Source organism: Melopsittacus undulatus, chromosome 1 (genome assembly GCF_012275295.1).
Source record: "Melopsittacus undulatus isolate bMelUnd1 chromosome 1, bMelUnd1.mat.Z, whole genome shotgun sequence".
NCBI classification, from domain to species: Eukaryota; Metazoa; Chordata; class Aves; order Psittaciformes; family Psittaculidae; genus Melopsittacus; species Melopsittacus undulatus.
The window spans coordinates 24,434,606-24,456,303 of NC_047527.1; positions in this window are offsets into that span (position 1 = coordinate 24,434,606).

The window sequence follows — 21,698 nt, forward strand, 5'->3', positions numbered from 1 at the left end:
CATCCTGGTGTGAGATGCTGAGGGTTATCAAATAAGGGTGTACTCCATCTGAGCTGAAGCATGTTGTGGGGGCACTCCCTTGAATGACACTGGTTGGAGCTGGTTTGCACCAGTGGGCCCAGAGAGGTGTGCTCACTCTGCCAGAAGAGATCATAAAGTCACGTGCTCTTAGGGATTAGTCTGCTCATCTTGGAATGGTTATTGTGGGTCTTAGAATCACACTGGGCAGGGAGGGTTGTCAGCCAGCCCTCAGATTCAGCAATCAATATTGTGTTCCTTGCCAGCTCTTAGCTAGGAGAAGGGGATTTGGAGCAATTCTGTTACTTCTGGTGTAGGGCATACTGCCAGAGACAAGCGTACTGCATGTTCTCAACTGAGACCAACCCTGATTTTAAAAAGCAGAAGGGGTGGTGTTTTATTTATTTCTGTATATTTCAGCAAGGGCTTTTTTAAACTGGTTTCATATGACTGTTTTTTATTGATTCAGCTTTTAACCATCTTAGCTCAGGTTTTCTTGTGATTGAGATAGTGACCCTATATTATCATTCACTTGCAGAATAACAATATGAATTATAACTCTATTAGCTTATTGTCAGACAAGTGATTGTCAGACAAGTTTGTATGGCAATTGCAGTAGAGATATCTTGCATTCTGATAGGAAGTTGACATCAAGTCCAGTTAAAGGTCTGCCTTTTTCAGAGATCATAAAGTTCTTTGACTCATTATCTGATGCAAAACAGACGCCAAATGGTGACTGAATGATTCTGTAATGGAATTTCTTAAAATGCCAAGTATGGAACAAGCTTTGACAACTGCTTGAGGTTACCAGCAGGAATTTACAAAGAGAGACTCCAGCCCTTGCAGGCAAGTAACACACAGAAGGAAAGTAGTTCTTTCATGTGCTTTCCACTGAATGAAAAATTGACGTAAATCATGGTTGTTTATGTGTGGCTTACATAAATGATGTGTTTGTGGCTAGAAGATCCGAGAAGGCTATAAAGAACAATGAGGAAAACCACTTTTGGCTTTATAGAGTAACTGAAGAATAAGCTGAATTGAAATCTGTTTTTAACAAGACCTTGTGTGCTATTACTAAGTACAAAGGCGAGACTTCTTTTGTAGATGTAGGTACTTACAGGAGTTATAACGTACGATACAGCATTCCATGCTTGAGGGGTAGTACATGTTTGCACAAGCACTGCGAGACAGGACCTGGATAAGCAATACTGAACACTGCAACCAGCTTGCAGGTATTCTGCTGGAAACTTCCCTGGTTAGGTACCTTCGTTGCTGCTACCTTTCACCTGACTTTTAATCAACAACTGGGCATCTAGGCTGATGTGAAGGAAATACATCTGTCTAACGTTAAAGCCATTTAAGGTTGTTGCTGCTTCCAGCCTTTTCTCTCTCAGCCTTGATTCTCCCTATGCTCCTTTGTTCATTTAGTTTGATTTACACCCACTTGACAACACATGCTCTTCATCCTTCTGTAATTAATTTCCTTCCAAATGGATAAAATGTCAGTCAAAACCAAAACCCTGTGTCCCTGCAAGCTAGCTTTTTTGGTGCTTTCTGTCAATTAGCCCTCTCTTCATTATGACAGCATTGGCCTAGGCTTTAGTTTTCTAGAGTGTGAATTATGTCGTGTAACAGTGAGTCCCCTCATGACCCTTGAATTTTCAAGGTTCCTCTGGGGGATGGAGTTTGCTCAACAGTAAAAGTTCAGCCTGAAATTTCCTGGCTCCAGTTGGAGGGTGTTGCCTTTGATGGGGTTTTGCCCTGTCCTGTAGCTGGTTTGGACACACAGGTCTCCACAGCTTCATTGAGGCAATAGGGTTCTGTGCAGGAGTCAAGGTTTATCCAAAACCCTACAGACCTGGGATCTGGATTAGCTGCCCATATCACTGAGTTTGTTAAGCAGATGAACCTTTGTGGGCTGCTTATGCTAATGTATTTGATATATGTACTACAAATGTAGAAGAGTTTATCAGTGCTTCCTTACAGTAAAGCTGGCCAGCACTTCCTGCTACACAGCACTTTTCTCCTTCACTTGTTACTTTGGAACTTCTCCCATTTGGACTAATTTTTCCCCCATCAATTTTCTGCTGCCAGGCTGACTTATGTTTGTGCTGGGTCAAATGATTCAGCAAAAACAGATGATGTATTCCTAAAATGGTGGGTAGGAGAAAACAATTTGTTCTGTCCTTACTCCAGAACCGGAAACCCTTCTGCTGAAATGCCTTCTTGCCTTCATATTTTGTATTAGGACTTAAAATAGAGGTGGGAAGAGATGGAAGGAAAAGACGTGACTTCTGCATTAGCATGTTTTCCACCATTCCCCTTAGAATCTGCACCAGTTTATAAAAATTTGAAAGAAAAAGGCAGTAGGAATATGTATGGTAGAGACTTCTGTCTTCGAGCAGCTAAAATGTTTCCTGTCTTCCACATAGGCTTGTATGAGACTCAGAACTGCTGTTTTACTGGATTCACCAAGCTGCATCCCTGCAGAGCTTTTACCTGTAAGGCTCTGGGTACACCACATTCCATAGGGTGACTAAATGCAGTCCAACCTGAGTTGTTTCAAGGGATTCTTCCTTCCAAGTGCTCTCTGCTGGGCAGGGCAGAAATGCAGCAGCTGACAGCAAGGAACTGTCTCATCTGTGTGCTAAATCAGCCTATCAACATCCCATCCACCTCAAGGAGGAAGAACCACCAGGTCAGAGCAGTAAAACTAGACCTAAAGTGATATGGAATAAAGAAACCAGTGAGGTCAGGGTTGTCACAGAGAGAGAAGAGGAAGTGGAAGGGACCTAAGGGAGCAAGGAGATGGAGAAGTAGGAGAGAGGGCAGGGCAGACAAAGGTTGGGATCCTGCTAAGTGAGAAGAATGTGTGGGGATGAGAAGGTGAAAGTACCAAGGTTGGAACCAGATACTGCTACTAGAAAGAAAGAAACATTGAGGTTGGTGAAAGGAGGGAGAACGCTTTCCTCCAGATCTTGTAACAGACCTTGTGATTCCCAAATCTCACCATTCTGCTCTTGGCAAACGCCCATTGTGGTGGGTTGACCTTGGCTGGCTGCCATGTGCCTTTCAAGCCACCCTTCTTCCTCAGCAGGACAAGGGAGAGAAAATATAACTAAAAGTTCATGGGCTGAGATAAGGACAGGAAGAGCTCGCTCACCATCACTCTTACAGGTAAAACAGACTCAATGTGGGAAAATTAATTTATTGCCAATAAAAATCAGAGTAGGAGAATGAGAAATAAAACCAAATCTAAAAGCACCTTCCCTCCATCCCTCCCTTCTTCCTGGGCTCAGCTTCACTCCTGATTTCTCTGTCTCCTCCTTGCCAGGGGGATGAGGAATGGGGGTTGTGGTCAGTTCATCACATATTGTTTCTGCTGCTCCTTCCTCCTCATTTTCTTCCTCTGCTCCAGTGTGGAAGAAAAGTCCTCCATAAAACCACTTCAGTGTGAGTGCTTCCCACAGGCTACAATTCTTCATGAACTGCTGCAGCTTGGGTTCCTTCCATGGGGTGCATGCTTCAGGAACAGACTGCTCCAGCGTGGGTCTCTTCCATGGGAACACAAGTCCTGCCACCAAACCTTCTCCAGCACGGGCTCCTTTCTTTACAGGGCCACAGGTACTACCAGGAGCCTGCTCCAGCACAGGCTTCTCATAGGGTCACAGCCTTCTTTGGGCATCCCCCTGCTCTGGTGTGGTACTGTGAGTGGATATCTGCTCTACCATGGACCTCCATGGGCTGCGGGCACAGCCTGCCTCACCATGGTCTGCATCACGGGCTGCAGGAGAATGTCTGCTCTGGCTCCTGGAGCACCTCCTGCTCCTTGTTCACTGACCCTGGTGTCTGAAGAGCTGTTGCTCTCATATATTTTCACTCCTGTCTTCCAGCTGCTGTTGTGTAGCAGTTTTTCAATCCTTCTTAAATATGTGAACACAGAGGCACTACCACCATTGCTGATTGACTTAGCCTCGGCCAGCAGCAGGTCCATCGTGGTCTGGCATTCCCCCAGTAGAGGACGCTCCTAGCACCTTCTCACAGAAGCCCTATGCTTCCCTTGCAGCAGCCCAGCTGCCAAAACCTTGCCACTCAAACCAAATACACCCATGAAGTCAGTGGTAAAGTGATTGTTTCCTCTCATCTCACGTCTGTAAACTTTTAGTCACTGAACTCCCTTTTCTATTGATTTGTGAATCACCAGAAAATTGCAAGTATAATCCAAATGAAATGAAAATGCAACCTTCACTGCAGCACGACCTCTTGAAGGATACAGATACAGTTTTGCAAGCTGCAGGCTTTCAGGATTAATGTTGCCTTGTGGACATTTAATGGCCTTGTACATATCCATCACAGTGAAGTCTTGTGTCAACATGTATTCTCTTTCCTTGCTTCATTCAGCTAAGAGGATGGACAGTGATTTGGGAGTAAGCTGAGTTGCAGCTGATGTGAACAGAATTTGTGCTCTCTTACATATACAGAAATCTGGTACCATTTATCTTAATGGTGCATTCTAAATTAACAGATGTGTCTGACTTTTAGTTCTTTAGTATCCATGCTGCTATTAAGTGCAGTTAATAACTCTTCGTCTGATATCAGTGGTGTGAAGATAAATTAACCAAATTGTGTACTGCACTTGGATGTATAAGGGGGAGGTCAGAAATCTGACCTGGGGTTTAGAGAGAAGGTATATCTGAACTCTTCTCAGAGGTACACAGCTAAAGGATAAAAGGTGATAGTTATGAAATGCACAGGAACAATTTTGACTGGATATAAAGGGAAAAACCCACAACAGCAAAAGAGACTGACACTGGCAAAGCCTCTCTCCCCCTTCCCCAGGTGCCTGTGGAAGATCCATCCTTAACAGTTTTCAAAACTGGACTGAACAAAAGCCTGAGTAACCTGGTCTAATGTTGAAGTTGGCTCTGGGTAGACGATTGGACTAGATGACCTCCAAAGGCTCCTTCCAATGAAAGTGATTTCCTGAACTGTGTTAGGAGTATGAAGAAAGTACAAGTCTGTGAAGACTGTGACTAACAGCCATCAACTATGTTCAAAAGCTCCTTGGGATCTACAGTCTGTGATGAATGTAGAGCAACAGTATTTGCTGAGGAACAATGAGATTTTAAAATCTGATATGATGAAAGAATCTAGGAATCCACTTTGTGAAGGGAAACTTTTTACCACCAGTATGAAATCAGCCTGGAAAGAGTTGTGAGTGGTCTTTTACAGGAGCCTGTACCATGCAGATGAACAGTGGAAGGCTGCCTAAACCTGTGAGCCACTTGAAATTGTAGCACCAGCTTTCCTCAACCTGCTATTAGCAATGACTCGACTCTGCCTAGTCATTGAGTCTCTCTCTATGTTGTTTTGCATAGCTGTACATGAAGAAAAACACAACTCAAAAGCAATAGTAATCTGTATTTCCCTAAAGATGTTGCAAGATTCAATGGCCTGAAAAGCTCTTCAAGAAACTGCTGGAGTGTTGCAAGTTCTGAAATCTCAACTTTGATTTGAAAGCTAAAGACAGCCCAGAGATTACTTTGCTAGAGCTTTTCTTCCCTAGCACCTATGATGGTCTCAGAATCCAACAGATAAAATACTAGGAGGGAAGAACATGCTGGAGATGAAAATATTGCTGATCTTGACACTCTAATGAACAAAACGTACTAGGAAAATTACTTCTGCTTGCTCCCTGCTTCTGCATGCAAGCCAGCTTCAGAAAGAGCTTCCAAGAAAAGTCCTTATCACCAACAGTAGTTTTAAACGTACATTATTGAGAGGACAGATGATTTCCCCGGGACATGGCTAATTCAGTTCTGCACTCGTATGTGCCAGTAAAAGTGGTCTCCAGACAATTACTTGCTTTTCCTCTCACTAGGAGAATCACCTGAGTATCGCGGGGTGAAAAGATCACAGTTATAGCAGGAGAACAATAAAAACAAAGACTTTGCCCACCTTCAAATCTGGTTTTGTTTGAGTAGCTGGGCAGTAAAAGCCAACTCCCTGGCTACAAAGGGCTGGAAGAAGCCAAGTTTGCTCCACTGAGCTAATCCCTTCTCCTGCAGCAGCCTTCGAAGGGGGCAGGGACACTGCCTTCAGAGCAGCACCCTGCCTCACAGCACTGGAAGCCTTTTCCTCATTGCTATCTCATCTCATCTCTGTAAGACCTATGCCGCTCAGCTGGTAAAAGCTGGTGTAGGTGGTGTGTGGTGGTGTAAATAGAAGCAGAACACTTATTAAATAACAATTAAGACTGCTTGAAGCAGCACTCTTTCCCAGCCTTGGCCACAGCTGTGGGTCTAGCTGCAAATGTGTTGTTATTGCTGGGAAAGAGGAGTGTGAGGATGTTGGTGTCTAAATCCAGCCAGGGATTTACCTGGGGGTTTGGAAGTGGGGAATTCGGTGACTTCAGTCCACCTCCTTCTTTCGCTCTGGTTTCCTGTTTCCCTCTTGCAGCTCCAGCCCGTGCAGGTAACGCGTTCCGAGGCGGGTGCAGCTTGTTTTGAGCTGTGCTCCTGCAGGCAGGGTGCTGCTGCCTGGCTGGTTGCCGAGGTGGATTTTGGGTGGCAGAGAGGCACCGTGTGCTGCTCTCTGGCTGCAGGACTGCGCTGCAGCCGCATTCCTGGACCCCAGAGCCAGCCGTGTGACAGGACTCGCAACCTCACGGTCATCATCCTCACGGCCCTCATGCATCCTTGACGCATGTCCCCTGCTCTGACAGAGAGCATTATGGATCAAAGACCTTGACTCACCCAGGGCAAGCAATGCTAGCGTGCCATCAGGCGCACGAATTCTGTCTCCGGGCAGCTTGGCTGCCTTTGCTTTGGTGGTTTGTTCCAGCCGGATTCAGGAGGTTTCCTGCACGCGTGACCTGCGGGTGGCAGCAGCCGCTCGTGGGATCGCGGGCCGGGCTGTGCTGGGCAGCAGTGCCCGAGCCGGGCCGCGGAGAGCGCTGGTCGCTGCGTGGTGGCCCAGGGCAGCCCTCGGAGGTACAGGGGACTCAGGATCCCCTTCACGCATCGGGGGAGTCTGTGGGCAGGAAGGCGACGTTGCGACAAAGGAACCTGGGCTGCAGCAAAAGGAGCGTGAACAGGAAGGTGAGGGAGGTGATCCTCCCCCTCTATTCTGCTCCGGTGAGATGCCACTGCTTTCAGCTCAGGGGCCCCCAATAAAAGAGGAATGTGGAGCTGTTTCTGCGAGTACAGAGGAACTGGAGCACCTCTCCTATGAAGACAGGCTGAGAGAATTGAGCTTGTTTAGCTTGGAGAAAAGACTCAGTGCGGAACTTAGAGCAGCTTCCAGTACCTAAAGAGGGCCTACAAGAAGGCTGGAGAGGGACTTTTTACAAGGCATGTAGTGGGAGGACAAAGTGGCTTTGAGATGAAAGAGGAGAGATTTAGATTAGACAGTCGGAAGAAGTTCTTCACTGTGAGAGTGGTGAGACACTGGCACAGGATCCCTAGAGAAGCTGAGGTGGTCCCATCCCTGGGCAAGTTGGACAGGGCTTTGAGCAACCAAGTCTAGTGAAAAGGTGTCCAGTTGGACTGGAAGCAGGTCGAATAGAAGGTGGAAGGTTGGAGCTAGATGATCTTTCAGGTCCCTTCCAATCCAAACCATATTATGGTTCTATTTTGTAGAATCATATACTCCACTGCTGCTGCCAGACAGAAGGTAGGCAGGATCTCTCTATTTCTGCATTAAAATCAGTGAGATAAATGTCGATCTGGTGACCACCTCTGCTGTAAATTATGATGGGATTGTACCTTTCAGCACAGAAAAGGGAAGTTGTACAGGTTTACAACTGACATATAAGTCTACAGTTTGTAAATTAAAGCTGCAGCCAGCACCTGACTGTGGGTGTCTGACAGCCCAGGGAACTGGGCACAGGCACTATGGTTTAGGGCAGCAAAGGGTCTGGGTACCCAAGTGCTGCCCTGTGTTGCTATAGGCTCTTAAAAGCCCAGGCTGAGCTGCAGAATATCTGAATGCATTAAATGCCCACTGGAACCAATAGACTCCCTGAGGGTAATCTCAGGTGGGTATTTTGTTGCCAAAGACTTGCCACCAAGATTAGAAGCCTGGGAGTGCCCTTGTGTGCTTCTTCTCATGCTGTAGACACCGGTGAACCCCAGATGAGGTACCCAGCTCTCCCCAGGTGCTGCAGAGTGTCCCTGCACACCTAATTCAGGGTTGTGGTTCCTGAACATAGCAGGGGGCCCTGAAAGGCTTGGTGCCATAAGGCTGAGCTTCAGAACACCTTTGTCTCTGCAAATGTGTCTGATGCTGGCATCCTTCTCCAAGGCTTGCCTATGAGCCAAGAGGAAAAAGCAGAAAGGACTGCATGGAACTGCTCTATTCTTTTCACTTCCAGGGCTAGAAGAAGACAGTAGAATCTTATGAGTAATTTAATGCAGAAAGGTTCTCTAAATTACAATGACTGTAATAAAGAGGTTGCTTCATCACAACCCCTTATAATCTTCAGACCTGCCCTCAGTGGTAGTTAAGAACATGGAAGGTCCCAACTCTATCCATTACCAAATTTGGTCACTTTGCATCATTTTACCAGGGTCCAGGACCTTGGTGTTTCTTCTGGGAGGAGCAGAATCCCGTGGGATTGAATTAATTCTTACTGCATTACAATTAGGCAATAAAATCCTGAGACCACACACACAAATTCTTCCAGGCTACACTTCTCCTGAAATCCTTGGGTAAGAACTGAGTAGGAGATGAACAATGTTTCAAGTTTGGCCCTTTAGTTTGTTTTTTTCCAAATCACGGATGTGCTCAGAGCCAGTTCAGGAAAGCCTGGCATTTTCCAGGTGCTTTTCCCTGATGCCTATGAGCATTGTACCTTAGGGTGCTCAGCTGCTCATAGAACAGAGGACTAATCTGCTAAGCAAAGTATCTGAAACTACTGTGTATTGGTCATTTTCTCTCTGCAGATATGACAGCTTCTACTTTACCCCCAGGTGCTCACTGTGTGAATAGCATACATCCCACTAAGATGTATCTGTTGCAGCACACAAACTAAACCTGGCTGGGTTGATTCCATTGTGGTGACATCTGAAGTGCATTTCTAAGAGACAAAGAAGTGCCATCTGAGAATGGCCATGGGGGAATGTCTGGTAAAATGTGGGGAAACATGTTTGCATGACTCATAATTGTCCAACAGAGTGAATGCTGCTTCCATTTCATTCTGCAGCATGCTGGGCAGATAACTTCTGGCAACCAGAAATCCCTGTGGAGGCTGTTCATCATCAGCCAAAGCTCTTGCTGCTCTGCCTTGCCCAGACCCATGAGAACCTACTGAGCAGCCTGGAGATGGAACTGATGAGAGCTTGTGTTTCAATGAGTGCAGCTTTTAAACAGGCTCTGCCCATGGGGCTGATGCACAGACAGGTTTAATGACAAGTTAAAATCAGTTACCCAGTGTCCAGCCTCTGGCTGCTACCAGCAGTTGTCAGCAACAGGTCCTGTTCTGGGCTGGCTGAGGGTGGTTGTGCTGCCAGCTGGAATGACACAAAGTGGTGAAGCTGGCCTGGAGACTCCCTCAAGTAGTGTGCAAGTGGGACCCAGTTGCTCCCTGCATGCCTCCTGGCAGATTTTCTCCTGTGGGAGGTATGAGAATTAGGGATGAGATGAAGAGGATGCTCCAACCCACAGTGCAGGTGCCTACTGAGACCTGCAGGCCTGTGACACCCAGCAGGTGGCTTGGCTGCAGGCACTCCCGGTCTTTGACACTTCTCACCCTTGTGAAAGGTGGTGGCTGCTGGGCCACAGTCCTGGCTGTGTTTTGAACCCAGCAGGAGGTTTGGCTGCTCAGATGGCTGGAATCCAGCTGGAATGACCTGCTGAGGCAGCTCCCGCCTTCCCAGACATGGGGTGCTGCCATATTCTGTATGGGACATGTCAGCTCCACCTGAAATGCCTGGCAGGAGCTGTGTCTGGAGCCACTACAGGCTTCCACCAATCCCTGCAAGACGTCCACAATGGTAACCCTTTCTCTCCAAATGGTGATCTGCATCTCTTAGAGGATGCACGCTGCATTACTGCAGTTTGGTCACTGGGTACGTACAGAAAAACAGGTCAGGAAGCAAAAAGAACAGGAGCTGGGAAAGAGGATGATTACAGTGAGCAGGTGCTCCTCTTAGACTGGAAATGGGCTGCTGGGAATGACGCACTTTTAGTGCCACACTCCTCTGACACTCCTCAGTTCCTCATCTGGCCATAGTCAGCAAGGGACTGCAGTTGGGTCAGGCTACGGGGAATCACTCTAACTCCTGGGCATGGTGGAGTGGAAGAGTAATGGCTGGCTTTCAACTAGACAATATTCAGTCATTTCTCCCCCTCCTCTAGCTCACTGCATGATTTGCAAATCCAGGAAACACATTGGCCCTTTGTTCTTACGCTGTCTGATTTAGACAGTCAGTATGCGCTTTGCGGTGAACAGCGGTTGTCCTGGTGAGTTGTGCTGATAAGGAGCTCTGATCTTTGCACTGCCTTGGAGAGAAGGCAGCTATCTGCTGTCCTCCATCCCAGCACTGGCAGCTGTCTCAGTGTGCTGTGGCCAAGGCAGTGGATGGGGATGCTGCCAGCCAGGCATTAGCCCAGTGCAGTGGCTTATTTGCTGCTGCTTTCTGACACCCCACTGAGTGCCTGTAAGAGCCCCAGTGTCTTCCTACCAACACCTCTACATTTCCACCTGACACTACTGTGAGGGGTCAGGCTTGGGCAAGAACCACTTCAGTGATGGTTAGGCAGGTCATCAGTAAAGGGTCTCTTTGCTCTTTTAGGAGGGGAGCCACGCACTTCTGGCATAGGAACATGTGTGAGAGGAGGCCTGCAGAGAAGGTGGTGGTGTGGTTGCTGATGTGATGTGCTGCTTAGAGGGTGCAAGTCTGATGAAGACCCATCCCCAATGTCCTGAGTGAGTAATGCAGTACAGTGCTGCCTGGAGGGAGGAGTACCAACACTTCTGAGATCACTTTGACATCCCTTTTAATACAGGGACACTGTATTCAGTGACAACAAAATGCACTTTTATGTTGAAATGCAGAACTAAACACCCCAAATTTCCAGAGGTAGAAAAGTTATTTGCAAGCATTAGAACAGAAACATACGTTGATAATCACTGGTAACTTTGGCATGGACTCCTGAGACACCTCTCTGTGCTCTCTGGGCTAACAGAATTAATCTGCAGCTGTGGAGGTTGTCCCAGCCCACTAAGTCCACCTTCACGCTCCAGTATGTGATGTCAGGTAGGAACCTTAATCCCGAACGATCTCTCTTTGTCTATATCCTTGTTTCCTGATAATCCACTGGTTATAAACACTCCTTGGATTTCCCCGTAATGCAGCATGTTGAAGATTAATTAGTTATGGTATAAATTTCTGCTCCTCATGTTAATTAATTTCGGCAGGGGCACATTTGCTGCCCTCCCGAGGCCGGTGGAGCACAGCAGGTGCTTATGCATGTCAAAGTGAAGCAGTTACCGGAGGTAAATCAGCTGCATTGATTGCAGAGTCCCCTGGTTTATCTCAAGTGTAAATGCTGAAGCCAGCTCCTTCTCTCCTCATGCTTCAGGATGGAGGAGATGGCTCTGCTAGCTTTGCTTAGCTCAGATTTTGTAGCAAAAGATGCATTTTAAGAACACAAGGTGACAGACATACTGAAGTAACGCTTTAAAAACCTGTCAACGCCAGTGCAGGCAGAGGGATTTAATGGAATATTGCTGAAAGTGGCTTTAAGGGTGAGATGCCACATTGCACCCACCAGTGGATCTGGGAAGCTTCGGTGCTGGAGGCTCTGGTGTTATAATATGGAGACTGCTCTTGCACAGTGTATGTCAGAGTGTCAAAAACTTGTGAAAGTTGTGAATGTCCCTGCATCCCACATGGGCATATCTTGGGTTGTTTACCAGCACTTGATGCTGCACAAGCTCAGTGACACAAGTTCAGTGGTTTAGGTGCCTTCCGGCAAAGCATCAATTCTGTGCTCTGCAATTCCTTGTAATTTGCTGTAGCAGACACATTCGGAGCCAAGGTCTGACTGGGTGGCTTCATCAGCCTGTGGGGAGAGCTGAAGAGTTGCTAATTGTAACTACATAGTCTGGCATTGGGCCTCCTCTTCCTGCCTGCTGTGACTAGCCTGTGTGCTGGTCATGCTGTCCATTCAGCCACTGATGGTATCTCAGAGAAAGCCTTGAGGTAGGTAATGTTTCCTTTAAAGACTTCTGAGCTCACGAGAATGAGATAGTGCATTCCCATGTGGTTAAGTTATACACGTACAAGTCCTGGCTAGAAGTGTTAGCAAAACAGCCTTTGGTTGCTAGGAGGTGCTGTGTGGGGATTAATTAATCAGGATGGTTGTGCCTTCTGTTTGCTATCATTGCTGATGTAAAAGAGAGGTTTCCAAAGCTGAAAGTTGTGATGGACTCTTGTTGGGCTGAGACCTTTACATACAGAAACACACACTAAGACACTTGTGGCAAATGTTATTCGTTACAAAATACTGCACAGAAAAAAATCAGTCAAAACTGTGAGGCCCACAAGAGGCTCTGCCTGCTCGAAGCAGCTCCTCTGTCCATGTTGTTACATGCAGCAGCAATGCAGAAACAGCTGGGACTCTGCTAGTACAAAAGATTTTCCTCTTTCACTAAATGGGGAAAGAGGCTGAGAGATTTTTTGGTCTGGTTTTGAAGCAACATGCTGAACTTTCTTAGCACTCAAGTGAGAGATTTGGCAAGAGCAAAGAATGCTACCACAGGCTCTAATTCCTTTACTGCAGTCAGATGAGCTGCCTGTATGATCATATTCTGATGTATTTCCATCAGTATGGCTCAAGTTAATAGTTGGCGAAGTAGATGGGATGAAAGTAAGTCAGCAGGCAAAACAGCAAATCCGTAAGGAGTATTGTAAAACCTAATGGCGCTTGGAACAGTCTCTTCAAGTAGATCACAACGTATGCCCGAAGCCCCAGATTGTGGTAGACACAAGGCAGTCTTGACTACACACACAGAGAGGATTGAATCCACACAGCTTTTAAGTGTTTTTAGATGCTAAACTCATTGGACAAGTAAATTCATTGCTAGTTGGCTCCAAGCATCTGTTCCTTGGGAGGTACTATGCAAACAGAAATATTTAGTTTCCCATCAGATGAAGTCAGGTGTTTCTTTGGCTCTTTGAGTAGAGTATAGGCAGAAGGCTGGCATGATGTTCAAATTCCCCAAAGTCCTTAGCTGGTGACATTGCATCACAAACAAGACAACTGCCCCCAGGTGTCACATATTCAATGCACCCTGAACTAAGAATGGGGGCCCTAATTCTGCATCCCATGGTTCTACCAGTCCTCAAGATTGATTTGTGTTAAGTGCTGTGTGAAGCTGGGATTCAGATCCCCTCACCAGCATCTTCTGCTGCCTGGGCAGGTCAGTGGGTGCAATCACAACAGAATGTCCAGGATCTGCAGGGGGTGTCAGGAAGGGAGAAGGTGGGATCCACAAACAAGTATGTGAGCTCTACTGGTGCAGTGTAGGGGGAACATGGTGGACTAACCTTACAGAGCAAGCTGCAAATTCACACCAAACTCCTATGTGTTCACCCAAGAGGTATTTCTGTTTTGACTCTCTTTGAGCCATGAAAAGAGGGCTCTGCACAGAAGATAAGGCAATCTTTTGTAATAGTGAGATCCTTACACCATTCATCCATAAAGGAACTCTTTATCCTGAAGTAATCCCACTCTGTATCTTCTTCTCAGGAGCATCCCTGAACCCCTGGTTTATTGAAGAATTGCAAGTGGCAGGAAGCACCTGACATGCTGGGCTGATAATATTCATGGAAACAGTCTAATATATAAAAGCAAGAATGAGATCTAGTGGTTAAAATAATCTGTTTGGAGGGTGGGCTTGAGCTTCACCACTGGGCTCTGCGTTAGTTCCCTGGGGTATATATTGCAGCAGCAGCTCAGTGTGGCCCTAAGCCCCTTCCAGGGGAAGAGAGGAGCAAATACTGCATCCCCAGTTCCTGCATGAGTGCTCTATCTACAAGGCTGCTATGGAAAACTTGTTGGATTCCATCCTCTAGCTATTTTGGGATGGAAATCACTACTGTTTGAGCTGTTTTTTTATTGTCTTTTGCAAAATAGATATTGCTGGATACTCTAGATGTGTGCTGGGAATCCCTAAGGGACCAACTGGGTTGTCAGAACAGTCAGTAGTTTGTGAATCTCAGCAGAAGATTTATGATAATCTTGGCCACAGCAGTGGCACCCAAGGGCATTCACAGGGCAGAATTTTAAGTACCTGAGAATATTGTTCTCAGAAAAAAATCCGCTTTCCCTATGTCCTCTCACTGGGCTAGGAGGGGTTTGGTAGCTTGTCTTGCTAGTCACCCAAATTCCCCCTTGCATTGCACTTCAAGAGCTCATGAACACATTTTCACTCCCTTGTGTGCTACTAATGAAGATTGATTCAGTCATTGCCTTTTCTCGCATAACGTGTAGGTTGTAAGTGCTAGATGTGATTATAGTCACTTCCCTCTCCGATACGCTGCACACTTCCTTGCTAGCCTCGATGTAGAAGATCCTCTGCCCAAAGCTGAGAGGCAGAAGGCTGAGCAGTTTTGTCCCCTTTGGGTGACAGGATGTTTCCTTCTGGGAGTTTGATCTCAGACACTGCAGCATCATTGCCCCAGTTGCTGCTATCACTGCTCTGCAGCACTGGAGTATCAGAGTGTTGCTCATGTCAGCTGTTTTGCAGCCTGCAGTGACAACTATCTGCAATTTATGATGAACAGGATTACTGAAATACTGCAAGACAGCAGCCAGAGGACTTGCCATGCAGGGAGTGGAGCTGTGGGAAATCAGGCTGTAGAGTTACCTGTGCACTTACAGAAAAGGAAGGCTATGCAGCTGTAGGAATAACGCATTGCCCCACCAGTGCTGGAACCTCTCTTTGGCAAAAGGTTTGCATAAATGAGTTGTGACTGTGCAAGCCTACACTCCATACCTGCGGTTATCTACATCTACTGGGCTTTTTGTCTCAGGCTCACCTCTGTAATTAGATGAAGTGATAACCAAGCAGCACGCCAGCATCTGTGGCACAGCTCCTGGGCTTGCAGAACCCGTACTGCTGCTGACTTCTATTAGTCACTCTCAACAGTGGCTTTTAATGCAGCCGGGTACAAACTGGTTTTTACTTTGTTCCTCTTGAGTGAGTGATCCTGGCTGTGATTCTGCAAGTTGATTAGGTCCCTGCTGCTGGGATCAGTGGGGGCAAGATACCTAAATACTTTTCAGAATGTGAGACCTGTGGGACTGTTCTGCTTGAGCAATTCAAATGCATGGAAGGATCCCTATAAATATTTCATGGCCCCAAGGACAAACTATGATGTGGCTGCAAAGCTAGGCACTTATATGCCTTCAGAAGAATAAACACATTGCAGCAGCAATGCAGAAACTCTGCTCTTGGCCTGTCAGTACTTAGAGCTGACATGCAGAAACACAGAGTATAGTTAATTTTTTAGAAATAGGCTTTGTACCAATATAGGTTTTCAGTTTTCAATATGTCTTTTAAATGAAGCAGAAATTACATGCCTATCTGCCTTCAGATTTTCCTCATTAGCATTAATCAAGCACACTTGACTCGCTTACAGATGAATTTGATTAGGATCGCATATACTCTTAGGAACCAAAAATAATGAATCACGACTTGAGCGTACGTGCTGCTGCAGCCAACATTGTTGCTTGGTATCTGCTGCAGCAGTGAATTAACAGAAAATTCCTAGAACTAGGATCCAAACCACTGGCAACAGGAGATGGTAAATGGCACACATGAAATAAAGAAAGCAGGACCACACAAAGTGGAAAAGCTATAAAGTGCACAGTTATTTAAAGGACTGTATAGTTGGTTGAGATTCTTTATTTTCTGACACAGAAAGAGCTACAATGGAAAACTTCACCCTGTCTACATGCATACACAAATGTTTCTTCATGCATCCCAGCCTGTGTAGCTGTTAAATCTGTGAGCTCACTTACACTTCTCGTTTTATAATGCCAACAGATTCTTCTGTTCATCGGCTTTCAGCACTGAAGGAAAAAGGTGTCTTCCAAGAACAACAGTAAAAACATTTGAGTTGTACATCGAACATGTACAGCAGCATAGCTCTGTGTGCAAATCATGTTTTATGCATTCGCCACTGCACGTGTAAATATACGCAAAGCCCATGTGCGCAAGCACCCCTTGAGAAGCTGGCAGGGGATGTAGAATTGTTTGTTGATAAGAAGAAAAATGCAGTACAGAGAAGTGTTTCTGTTTTGACAGTTTATTGATATTCCACATAAATTACTCTGACCTTCTCTCATCCTCTTTTTTGTTTTTTTCAGATAGTTTTATTGTGTGGTGATTCTTATGCACACCCATCTCACCAGCAAGGTCCCTGAGAACTGCCTATGTGATAAAAAGATGCGAGACTATATGTATTATCTCTTATCCCTACTAACATGACAACTGCATGGGCCTTTGACAGATCTGAAATCTAGTGCATCATTTACCTAAGTGATAGAAAATGCCTTAGAGGAGAAGTAGGCATATGAAAAGGGAATAATACATAAAGGAACATCTGCACTGAGGTCATCTGTAATTTTTGGAAAGGTCTTGGAAAACAGTACATACATTTGGTATAGTGTCATGCTCATGACACTATGGGTCTTCTATTCACTCACAGGCCTTATCTGGCATGTATCAAGCTTTTATCATGTTTGTAGGATCCCTGCTGTATGCATGGGCTGCAGGATCCTCCCTGACGCTGCCCAGTTCTCGCACTGCCTTAGGAGGCACTGCCCTCCCTGCTATGCAATGCTTAGTTTGGAGCAGGTGCTTTGTACATTAGCTGTTTGCTTTTCTCTTTTGCCATTTCCTCCTTTTGCCAAGCAAGGCCTTGTGTCATCCTGTGCCATCTCTTCTTTACAGTCTCTGAGCTGTTGCTGCAGACTTGGCTGAGGGGTGACTTTGCCCCAAGCCTTCACTCTCCATCACAGGGACATCCCGTGCCCTCAAATCCTCCAAAACACATTTAAGAACCACTTCTTCAGGAACAAAATCCACTTAAGCAAATGCATGCAATGACCAGAGAAGGTAACTGTGCTGCTAAGGAGCAGTGGATGCCCTGGGAGTGAGTATTGATAGATTTGCACATGAATTCAGATCCCTACCAAGGAGCTGCAGTTCCCGTGAGCTCTCAACCGTTGCTGTTATAACAGCACCAGATACATGCTCATGGTGTTGCACAACTTCTTCCAAGATAAAATGCATGGTGAGGGAGTCACCTTGGAAGGGAATTGGTAAAGAAGCATCTTCACTGGCTGTGGGTGCTGTCACATCTCCTGGGCTTCCACTGCTTGCTGGTTTATGAAACATCAGAATTGCCTTGAGTAGCTCATTGGTAAATATTGAGCTATGAGGGGAATACACAAAGAAAAGAAAGTTTGAAAAGCAGAAATGTATTTCACACAAGGGTTTTATGGTCTTTTTCAAGTGCAGATGTGTCAAAATTATGCCACTGGAAACTTTATATAAAATGATTAATGTAAAGGGGTTCTTGCAATCCTGGCATCTCCCTCCCCTCTATCAAGAGCTGTCGTAGCTCATGAGAGCTCTGTTCTGCATACTGGGAGCATCAGCAGCTGGAAATTATCATTTGTTAGTCTTATTCTTTCTGTAGCTCAGAGACTCTACTAGTAATGAGGGCTTTTGCCCTTTTACCTTTGGGACTGCTTGGAATTCCTCTTAGAGCCAGAAATCACTGAATTACAACAAGCAGGAAAAAAAAAGTAGCATTTAGTATGGTATTCAGATGAGTTGTGGGCATTCCTCAGATTCCTTCAGAGGACAGTCAGAAGGACAGATGTGTCACTGCAGCTCTGGGCTCTCATTCACCATTGCTCTGCTATTGCATGATGCTCCTAAAAACTTCCCCTTGCTTCTTTGCCTTTCTAAAGATTTTACCCAAGAGCTCTCAGCTGCTTCTTGGACTTAAACTTACTTTTGAACTTCAGGGCTCTCTTATAAAGTCGCGTCCCTTTCTTGCAGGGCTGTGCTGCTGTGTGCAGGGCTGACCATCCCTGGCTGCCCACTGCAGTTCCTAAGCCTTCACCACATGGTGCAAGGCAGCTTTCTTCAAGGAGGGGGAATTTGGAATCTGTGAGTTTAGGATACTCATTATCTCCCTTGTGGGTTCTGGGGCATTTACTTTGGTTGCGCCTTTACTGGACAGAGGGTTTTCCTGGTGGCTCTTTGCCTTCTCATGGAGGTGGGAGGAGTATGTTTTCTCTTCTTCTCTGGCTCACGCAAACTGTTTCCATGAAAAGTCTGAGATAAATTGAATCCATACATAGTAACCAGAGAGACCACAGTGATGCTGTCAGTCCTACTCTGCCAGCACTCCCTCTATGCCAGAGGAGTTCTTAGAATAAAAAGGATGAGATAGAAAAAGCCTGTCAGCTACAGCCAGTGACAGCCAACACAGTGACCTTTCCTTCCTCGTGTTCCTCAGTGTTGTGTTTGCCACCCTCCCAATGGCTCTGTCTGTACTCTTGGGCAGCACAGCATCCTAGGGTCATTATCCCTCAGATGTTTAGACCTAGGATGCATCCTGGCTCGTGTGTGCCTCTATGGGATCTCCTTCCAGAGGGGAGAGGATGCATGTTTATACCTTGTCCTCAGGACATGACCAGTGTGCTCAACCCTCTGGTGGGACAGCAGTGAGGTGGCACTGCCAGCAGGGACCCCACTGTCACCATGAGCCCCCCTTTGCCAAGCAGCTCTTACTCAGCCCTTTATTCCTACTGATGTCAAGGGTGCCTGTTTAAGGAGCAAATGAATCTGCCACAGGAATCTCCTGTGGATTGCATGTGCTATTAATAAAAATTGCCTTCAATTTCTAAACTGAGCCACTTAAAACCCACAATGAATGCATTCTGCATTAATGAAAACCCAACATCTTTTTTGCAGAAATTTAAATAGACCCATGAACTTTTGTATCATGTGTGCTATTTTAAAACTGTAAATCTATTCCACTTTTTCCACTGTGGTTGTTTTCATATTCCATTATGTTCTTACATAGACAAGTCTTTGGTCTTTTAATATAAAGGGTTTTATGTTTCCAGGTGCAGCTTTTTAGGCCCAGCTCAGTAGGCTTGGTAAGAATCTAGTTTTCAGACACTCTTTTTCTATGGTACAAGATTAAAAAGGAATTGAAGAAAGTTTTAAGGCACCAAGGCATAAAGAAATTATTGCTGACTTCTAGAAATTTACACTAAGTTGTTTAAACATTTGGCTTTTAACAAAAAACAATAAGAAAACATGAATATAGGCAATTTATTTCCTGTAGTTTCTGATTTTGAGACTAACAGATTGTGTAAAGCCAAATGTTGTGTTATGCCATAGATCACGGACATGGCCTGAAACTGGATGATAAATTGTGTAGGCAATGTAAAGGCATGCTAAAAGCCCAAAGCTATTTTGAATTCTGCTAGGAAATGTACTCAACTGTGTTCCAAAGAAAATCTCTTTTCCATAGCAAGGAAGGAGAATTTATCTACAGGCTCCACTCTTCCATACTTTTTCCTGTGCTGTCCCTTGTGCTTCGAAGATCCCTACAGACCACAGAGCTACTGCATTTTCTGTTAAAATCTACATAAAATACTTCTTTGATTATTCTTCAAATATTTGATATTTGTTGTGATGCTGATTTGCTCTGGCCATTGCTTTGCCTCTTAACCAGTGCTCTCTCTTTATTTCCTTCTGGTTTCCATGCCTCTAGTTTAATAATGAGGCTGACAGTTGTCTGGGACAAGGGCTGTATTTTTGATGGATATTTGTATAGCGCTTGCCATTATGGTGCTTGGTTTCTGACTGTGGATGTCAAATAATAATGATGTTTCCAATTCTTTCAGACTCCAGCTCTGTAGCTATTTCAGAAGTTCTCTTTTAAATACTTAGAAGCAAATTATTATTTTAGCAATACTTTCCACATCAGTTATGATTTCTTTTAATAATCTAAGTGCTTTTTCCAACATTCCTCACAAACGCTGTGTTACGCCTGTATCATTTTAAGTGATTTAAAACCCAAGACCTAACAATACGGAGATCTGCTCCAGATGTCTGAATAAAACTGCACAGTGCAACCACTGAAACCCAAGCACTGCTGCTGGGCAGGGAGTGCCTTGCAAATGAGAGGCAGGACAAGGGTTACAACATGTGTCTTCTAATACCTGGCATATGCCTTCAGTGTCAGCAATAATTCAATCTTTAGTGTTATTTCCTTGGAGTATTTACCTATCTCATACTTAAGGGATGCTCTTGTCTTAGCGTAGGAAATTACGTAAACATCAGAGGCATTAGAGCACTGTCATCGATAAACATCCCTAATTAGTGAAACGCTCTTGTCGCTGGTTCGTCACTGTATCCTGTCTCTACTATTAAGTTAATCTCTTTCTATTTCCTAAGTGGAAATCAGGATCTACTTCTGTATTAAGCCAGTCTCTAATCCTTGTACCCAGCTAAGTATAACCAAAGTCTATTTATATATTGGGCTATCCCCAATTAAACAGAAAATACTATAACCTAATTCAGACATTGGGTAACACTGAGTATTAAGAGTGGTTATTTTTATCATTAAGATCTTTCAGACTTGCTGTGTTAAATAAAAGCTTGGACTAATCTTTTTAATGCTTGCTGTCACAGCTACATGGGCTTGAATTTGGAGCAATGTGATGATGACCCCCAAATTTGCTGGCTTGGCTGGGATCTCCTGTGTGTTCCCTGTCTGGGATGGTGGCTGAAGTCCCTGGCTTGCCTGAGCACTACAGGAGGCAGCTCCTATGGCAGCTGTGAGTGTTTTGATGTGGTTTTGAACTTGGCAGCTCCTTCCCTCCACTGCAGCCAGTGAAGTGACAGCAAGCAGGAGGTTCTGCTCAACCTGCTCTGGAATCTCTGTGTATGCTAGTGTTTGATAAATCAGTTTTCCCCCAGATGCAATAAGTACAGTTTGTGCATTAAAACAGGTGAGTTTTGGGAACTTGCTGCTCTGTTTGCAGGGAAGTATACACTCCACAGCGCATCATGGAAAGGCAATAATTAAAGTAGTGACGCAGAATTAAAATAAACAAAAATGTTACTACCAGGTGATTTATGCAGCTCTAATGAAATCAGTAATTAATATTGGAGCCAGTGCATTACATTTGACTGTGCAAGGCACTAGATCTCTCTTTCTCATGTCTGAGCTTGGGGTTATTCTGTCTTTTGTTTAGCTATACAATGCAGAGAGCTAGTGTGGCTTCCAGTCTTTAGTCGTGGCTGCTTGTCACTGCCACTGGATTCTGTTTTTCTAGAAAGAATAAATATATGTGACTGCTGCTTCCATTGATTCTGGACTAAGCCAGGGCCAGGCGGCTGTTTCTCCTAGTATTGGGTGCTAAAATGAGAAGGTGGAGCAGCATCTTCAACAGGGGATTATGATACATGCTGCTGCCCCTGAGAAATCACTGGCATGATCTGGAGGTGAAATTAGAGCTGTGGAGCCAACAGCAGAGTGCTGCCAAGTACATTCAAGATGTGTATACACGAAATAGCTCACTTCCCACACATTGTGTGTTAAGAATCTGCCCTTTCAATTACAGGA